Source organism: Zalophus californianus, chromosome 13 (assembly GCF_009762305.2).
Source record: "Zalophus californianus isolate mZalCal1 chromosome 13, mZalCal1.pri.v2, whole genome shotgun sequence".
Taxonomy (NCBI): domain Eukaryota; kingdom Metazoa; phylum Chordata; class Mammalia; order Carnivora; family Otariidae; genus Zalophus; species Zalophus californianus.
In genome coordinates, this window is record NC_045607.1 from 54853125 (window position 1) to 54859856 (window position 6732).

The window sequence follows — 6732 nt, forward strand, 5'->3', positions numbered from 1 at the left end:
TGAAGGCCTGAAATCTTACCCAAAACCTCTTTTAGGAAAATTAAGGTTTTCTTAAGGCCCGCATGGAAACCTCGCTCTCAAAGACAGTTCTGAGATCCAGATTCAGTTAAAATATATCAGGAGCCTTCTTACTTGCTGACTCCTTTCTGAGGGGCTTTTCCTATCATGGAAACATCACTGATTATCTCCCCTTATCCGATGGTTAGACTGACGTGTCATTCCCCTTGCAAAACTGAGACCTACTTCTTCTTTGGTTGTCACTGTTTTTCGACCTCTTTGAAAAAGCACAAATGATTTTTGCTGACCCAGACCTCAGCGGGGAAAGATCAACCCATTTCAGTTCGAAAACCATTTCAACCAGCGAAGTCACTTCAGGCAGGGCTTGTCACTTCAATCGTGCTGAGATTTCTCAGGTAAGCGTGATGGAGGAGGTGATCCTCCTAGGAGCCTTTGTGAAATGGGGTGGGGATTCACAAGGAAGACGATACATTTGGCTCATTCGTCCTCTTTTACATAACGTGAAATATCCTCTCAACTACGTGGAAGGGAGAAAAAGGAAAGAAAGCCTAGGAACTGGCCTCTGTTGTGATTTCAGTGGCAGGGAGAGCACGGGGAGTTTACCACTCTACCGGTTTAGCAAAAACACTGGAAGTCTGTCTGTCAGCCGGGATATCCTTTCTTGTCTTGGCTTGTCTGGGAGCTAGGATGAGAGCTGATGGTCTTCACCCTGTCTAATTTATGTAGCTTCAGAAAGAAAGGTTGTCAGGTTCCACATGATGAAGAAAGAGGAAAAAAAGCAAAGGAGACTGGGGACATGTCTAAACCTTCTCCAGCAGCATTGTCGTTCTGCTCATCAGGTAGGAAGAAAAACAGATTAAAGCAAGCGCTTTGTTTCCAAATTCCAGGCTTGCAAAGGATGTATTATGATACTCATTTCAAAATATGGTTATATCTTGAAAGCATTTTTGTTAGATGGGCATATTATCTTTAACAATGAAGCAAGGAAAAAAAGGTCGGTGCATTACAGTAGACTCTTAAAATACCTTAGCAGATCTAACTTTATATATATCTTTTTACATTAGCATTCAAAACTCCTTGGCAGGAAGAATAGGAACAGTTCAAAGTTCAACTCATAATCATAAGCAGACTTCTCTCCCTTCGTTCCCCCCGCGCCCCCCCCAACACTGCTTCAGTTTTTGTGAGTGTATTTGGAGGCGGTGGAGAGAAGAGAAAGGGGTCAAATTCAAACATCTTTTTCCCCCTCTCTTTCAGGACAGGCTCTAATTTCATAATAGGATAGTTTTATTCAGAGTTAACTACTTTGGGTTCCGAACGATAATCGTAGAAAATATAAAGTAACGTTTTAAAAGCTCCGGCTGTGAAAGAAAGGAATAGCGCAGCTTAGTAAAAGCATATGTTGCTAGTGGGACCTCACAACCACATTCAAATCACGCTCTTGCCAAATCACGTTATGTTTCTAAAGCTCCTTATTTGAATTTCCCAAGCGGGGTTCATATGGCATGTTCTGTGTTTGTGCTATACAGTATTGAAGGAGGTCCTTAGAAATCTTTCCCCCGAAGAACGAATTTTTTTTTCTTTTCCAAATAAAAGTCCTAATTAAGCCTCATTTACATGTATGGAACACAGGACTCGACTCTACTGACAACTACAGAAAATAAAAATCTGCTCTTGGCACAGGCTGGGGTTCCGATGATGGCTCCAGGAGCTTCCAGGGGGTGAGCCCACACTCGCTGCAGGAGTTAGGGCCCATCGTGGTCCTCCTTCGCGGGACCCTGAAGCCCCGAAACACCAGCCAAGCAAGTCCCAGTTGCCAAGAAAGACTGCGTTAAAACCACCCCAGGCCAGTGTATTCTTTACTTTCAAAGATCAAAACTAAAAAGTCACAGACTTGGAGATTCCGTTACCTGTTTTTGAAATGCCTTTCAGTGTTTTACAAAATCTGGAGTCTAGAATTCACCCTGAAGTTGAATGTCCCCAGTTAAAGCCTCATGTTTGCTCTCGCATGTGAAGACTGTTTCTCTGTAGTTCTTTCTAAACTGTTCTGTTTAGAAAGCTTGATGGGTTTTGCTTCTTTTTAGGCTCTGTTTAATCATTGTTTATGATTTTGATAGTTCCCCCCGGCACCTCTGAGTTCTTTATAACTTAATTATCCCATCTAGCCTTACAAGGAACAAAATGATAATCCTGCCCCAACCGCTGGGCTTTGGTTGTTGGCGTGTTTTAAGCTTTAGCTATTATGACAGGAGATCTTTGAGTCACTTTCTAAAATGCAGAGTGCAACCAGAGAGAAACTGTCCTGTTAAGGCCACATTCCCTAATGGGTACTGCTGAATGCTTGAGCTCTCCAGTTATGACCGCCAAGAGTCACATGGGTCTTCCCAGCCTGAATATCTATCTCCTGAAATAATGGAATCATATCTCAGCATTTTTATTCAGAAACAAAGGGACTTATCGAGAACAGAATTACGGATGACACGAAATATGGTTTCCTGAAATATAATTCTGCCCAGCATATTGCAAACTCTATTCTGTGAAGTTCTGATATTTATTTCTAATGTCTCCCCCTGCCAACTTCTCCTTTTCTCTCCTCACTTCCACTTTGTCACCCTCTGAAGTAGGAATTTTTTTTCAAAACTTTTACACGAGGTAAGAAGATAGCTTTGTTTGTTCTCATCCAGATCTCTCTTCTTCTTTTAGGATGTGCTGATCTTCTAAGTGCTTTACCTGGTTCATGTTCTCTGCTTATGTCCACTGGGCTTCCATATTTAGTTCAAATTTCACTTAAAATAGAATCTTTTTGTTTTTCCTGACAAGCAGCATAATATTGTGGCTAGGAGCACAGATTGTCCAGATCCAAATCTTGGTTCTGCGACTGGGGGCCATTTACTTAACTTTTCTGCAAAATGGGGATAGAAATTCTCCTTAAGACCTCCTATTATTGAGAAGATTAAAGGGGTTAGTATGTTTCAAGCCCTCAGAACTGTGCATGGCCAGAGACGCCTCTCTAGAATGATATTGGCTATTATCCAACTGTATCACCCTGTAAAATGGCTGCTTCTTCTATCTGCAAAGCCTGAAGTTATCTGTGTCTCTCCAGTGCAAGTGCTCTGTTCTCCTTGTTTGGTTCTGGCCAAAGGAGAGTCTTGCCCCATGTTCTAGCATTGAAAGGAGATGGGTACTTGTCTCCTTTGTTGGGAAAAGCATGTCTAGTTCAAGTGAACTCCTTCTCCCTGATAAGAAATGACACCAGGGCTGTGTTTCTTCTTATGAATCACTAGCAAACATTCTTCCAGCAACTGTTGCCATACCCCTCTCCTCTGAGATGGGCTATACTGAACAAAACAATTCGTGTATGTGCAATTGCATTTACTTCAACAACTCAGTTCTTGAGCCTTTGCTTTATAATTGTTCATTCTTTCATATTTGTCATTTTAAGACTCAAATATGATTTCTGTATCCCCTTTATTGTCACTGGAAATATAAGGAGAATGTTCTACATTACTTTTTTCTCTTTTTTTTTTTTTTTTTTTTGAGAGAGAAAACACATGAGCTGGGGGTGAGAGGCAGAGGGAGAGAGAGAGAGAGAGAGAGAGAGAAAGAGTCTTAAGCAGGCTCCACGCCCAGGGCCAAGCCCAACATGAGGCTCGATCTCACAACCCTGTGATCATGACCTGAGCTGAAATCAATAGTCAGACACTTAACCGACTGAGCCACACAGGTGCCCTTACATAATTACTTTTAAAACAATGATGGAAAGTATCAGGCTGAGAACCAGCCCCTGCAGAACTCGGTGTGACAGCCCGGTGGCCTCTCACCAATAATGTGCATTCTAAGCAGGGCAATATGCAGTTACAGTTAATATATCATTAAAAGTAAAATGCTGTTCACTTACTGGTAGAGTGTCCAGCATCTCAAAATTGATGTTACCACAGACAAATACCCAGTAATCTTTGATTCTGCTACGTCTGCAAATGGAAGAGAAACAGATTCATCTGAAGGAAATAAATTAGAAGATATGCATTCATCTTCTTCACAGAACAATATTTTACCTAGTCATCTGTGATCTTTCAGGTGCTTCCAAATTCATTTTTCTGTTGTATTTTAATAGGGAGACATTATATGCTGAAGATTAAGAAAATAGGCTCCAAATCCGAGCGCCTGGGTATGTGTGCTGGCTTTTCTGTGTATTAGCTTTGGATGTTCCCGCAGGTTATGTAACCTCCCTGTGCCTCGGTTCCCTCATTTGTAAAATAGGGATGATAACAGTCGCTACCCCATACAGTTGTTGTGAGGATTCAGTGAGATACTGTACGTAGTTGTGCTTGCTATATAGATCCATTAAAGAAGCAGTAGCTATTATTAAAAGATGAAAGGACAATAGTGCTTCATTTGTCTAATACTTAATTTGTCCGTTAGTCTTGAAAACATTAAAACATTGCCATCCAACTTCTCTTTCTCACACCTCTTTCTTTTACCAGAGGAGAAAGTGATTGGTGAAAAACAAAACCCTAGCATGTGTTTGCCCCACCTAGCTGAGACCATTTAATAAACCGCTTAGCTATCACCTAAAAAACAAACACAATGAAATACACATCAGTAAAACATCAGGGTCAGTGGAAAGAATTAAAGACAAATACTGAGCCTGTAATAGAATAGGACAAAGTCATCCGGTGGTAAGATAATAAAAATTGGGGAAATACTTAAAATGCAAATGATGAGAGAAATTCTCCCGCGATGCCTCAAATGACACCTGAGTTATTTTCCTTGACTAAAACTCTCCAAGTTCTCTTGAAAGCACGGACACTGCCTGGGAGTGAGGGAGAGGAGGAGTTTACTTTTAACTGATTGTTAGCTATTACCGCTAATGGATTCATTTATCAGAGTATTGGAGAACTGGTTGTCATAAGTCATAGTGTGAGTTTCTGATGTTTCTGGAGCTGGAGGGCCCTGTCTGGCAAGTGGTGAGTTAGATGTGTGCAGGGAGGGCACCAAACATTGACGAGTCCGATGGATTCTGGAAGAAAAAAAAAATGCCCTTAGCAAAACAATTCCATGGCTTTTATCTCTGACTGTTCTTGCTCAGACCGTGTCATTTCTGTCCTTCCCTCCCCTTCTTTTTTTTTTTTTTTTTTGGTAATGACTTTTTATTTTATTTTTATTTTTTATTTATTTATTTTTACTATGTTATGTTAATCACCATACACTACATCATTAGTTTTTGATGCAGTGTTCCATGATTCATCGTTTGCGCATAACACCCAGTGCTCCACGCAGAACGTGCCCTCCTTAATACCCATCACCAGGCTAACCCATCCCCCCACCCCCTCCCCTCTAGAACCCTCAGTTTGTTTCTCAGAGTCCATCGTCTCTCATGGTTCGTCTCCCCCTCCAATTCACCCTCCTTCATTTCTCCCTTCCTACTATTTTTTTTTTAACATATAATGTATTATTTGTTTCAGAGGTACAGGTCTGTGATTCAACAGTCTTGCACAATTCACAGCACCCACCATAGCACATACCCTCCCCAATGTCCATCACCCAGCCACCCCCATCCCTTCACCCCCCACCACTCCAGCAACCCTCAGTTTGTTTCCTGAGATTAAGAATTCCTCATATCAGTGAGGTCATATGATATGTGTCTTTCTCTGATTGACTTATTTCGCTCAGCATAACACCCTCCAGTTCCATCCACGTCGTTGCAAATCCTTCCCTCTCCTTCTTTGCTGCCTCTCACACCCCTACAAAGTTCTTGTCTGATTCAAAAGCCCTGACTTAGCGCTTGCTGCCACCAAGGAACGACCTCTTCCACTTGGCCGGCCTAAAAAGGCCTATGACAATGATACTTGTGTACATACTCAGAGACTGGTCTTGGGGAGTTAGAAGTCCACAGACAGAAGAATTAAAAGCACAATTTTAATTTTAAGAAAGATCTGTGCATAGAGGTGTGCTGTGTAACCATTTTTCCAAGAAACATGTCTTGAGAGAAAGCCCGGGTTTTCTTCTAGACAGAGCTGAGTTGAAGTCCTTCCTCCACCACCTACTAGGAAGTTGACTTTGCTCACATTTTGTAACCTCTGAGCGTCAGTGTCCTTACTCACCTGCTACCTTGGGGTAAGGCTGCTCCTTTGGTTGGGGCAAGTTACAATGAGACAGCATTAGCACGGCCTGCCCAGGGCCTACAGCATGGTTTATGCTCAAGGAACATTAGTGACCTTTATAAAAACTACTATAACCAGAAAAGAAGTGTGGGAGGAAAAAAAATACATATATTAAACATCACCACTAAGCCATAACTGTATATCTATAATAAACATGGGAGGTAAATGTATACGTATATTTCCCATGTTTATTTTTTATGTTGACCCTTATTTTTTACCGATATGCCCATTTGTATTTGTCTGATTTTTAGGTGATAGCTAAGTGGTTTGTTGAAATCTTTCAGCTCAGCGGGGTAAAAATAGGCCTCAGTATTTTATTTTTTGCAAATCACTGCTCCTTGTGTTCTGTCAAATCTCCCAATCTTGTGGACAGATTACTGAATCATATTTTAGGCAGATTTCAAAATCTCTCCTGTGTGTGTGTGTGTGTGTGTGTGTGTGTGTGTGTGTGTGTGTGTGTGTGTATACACGGGTATATATGTATATGTGTGTATATGTATCCCCAAATGTAAACAATCAGACATGCAACGTAAGTGGTAGATACTGAGAGTAA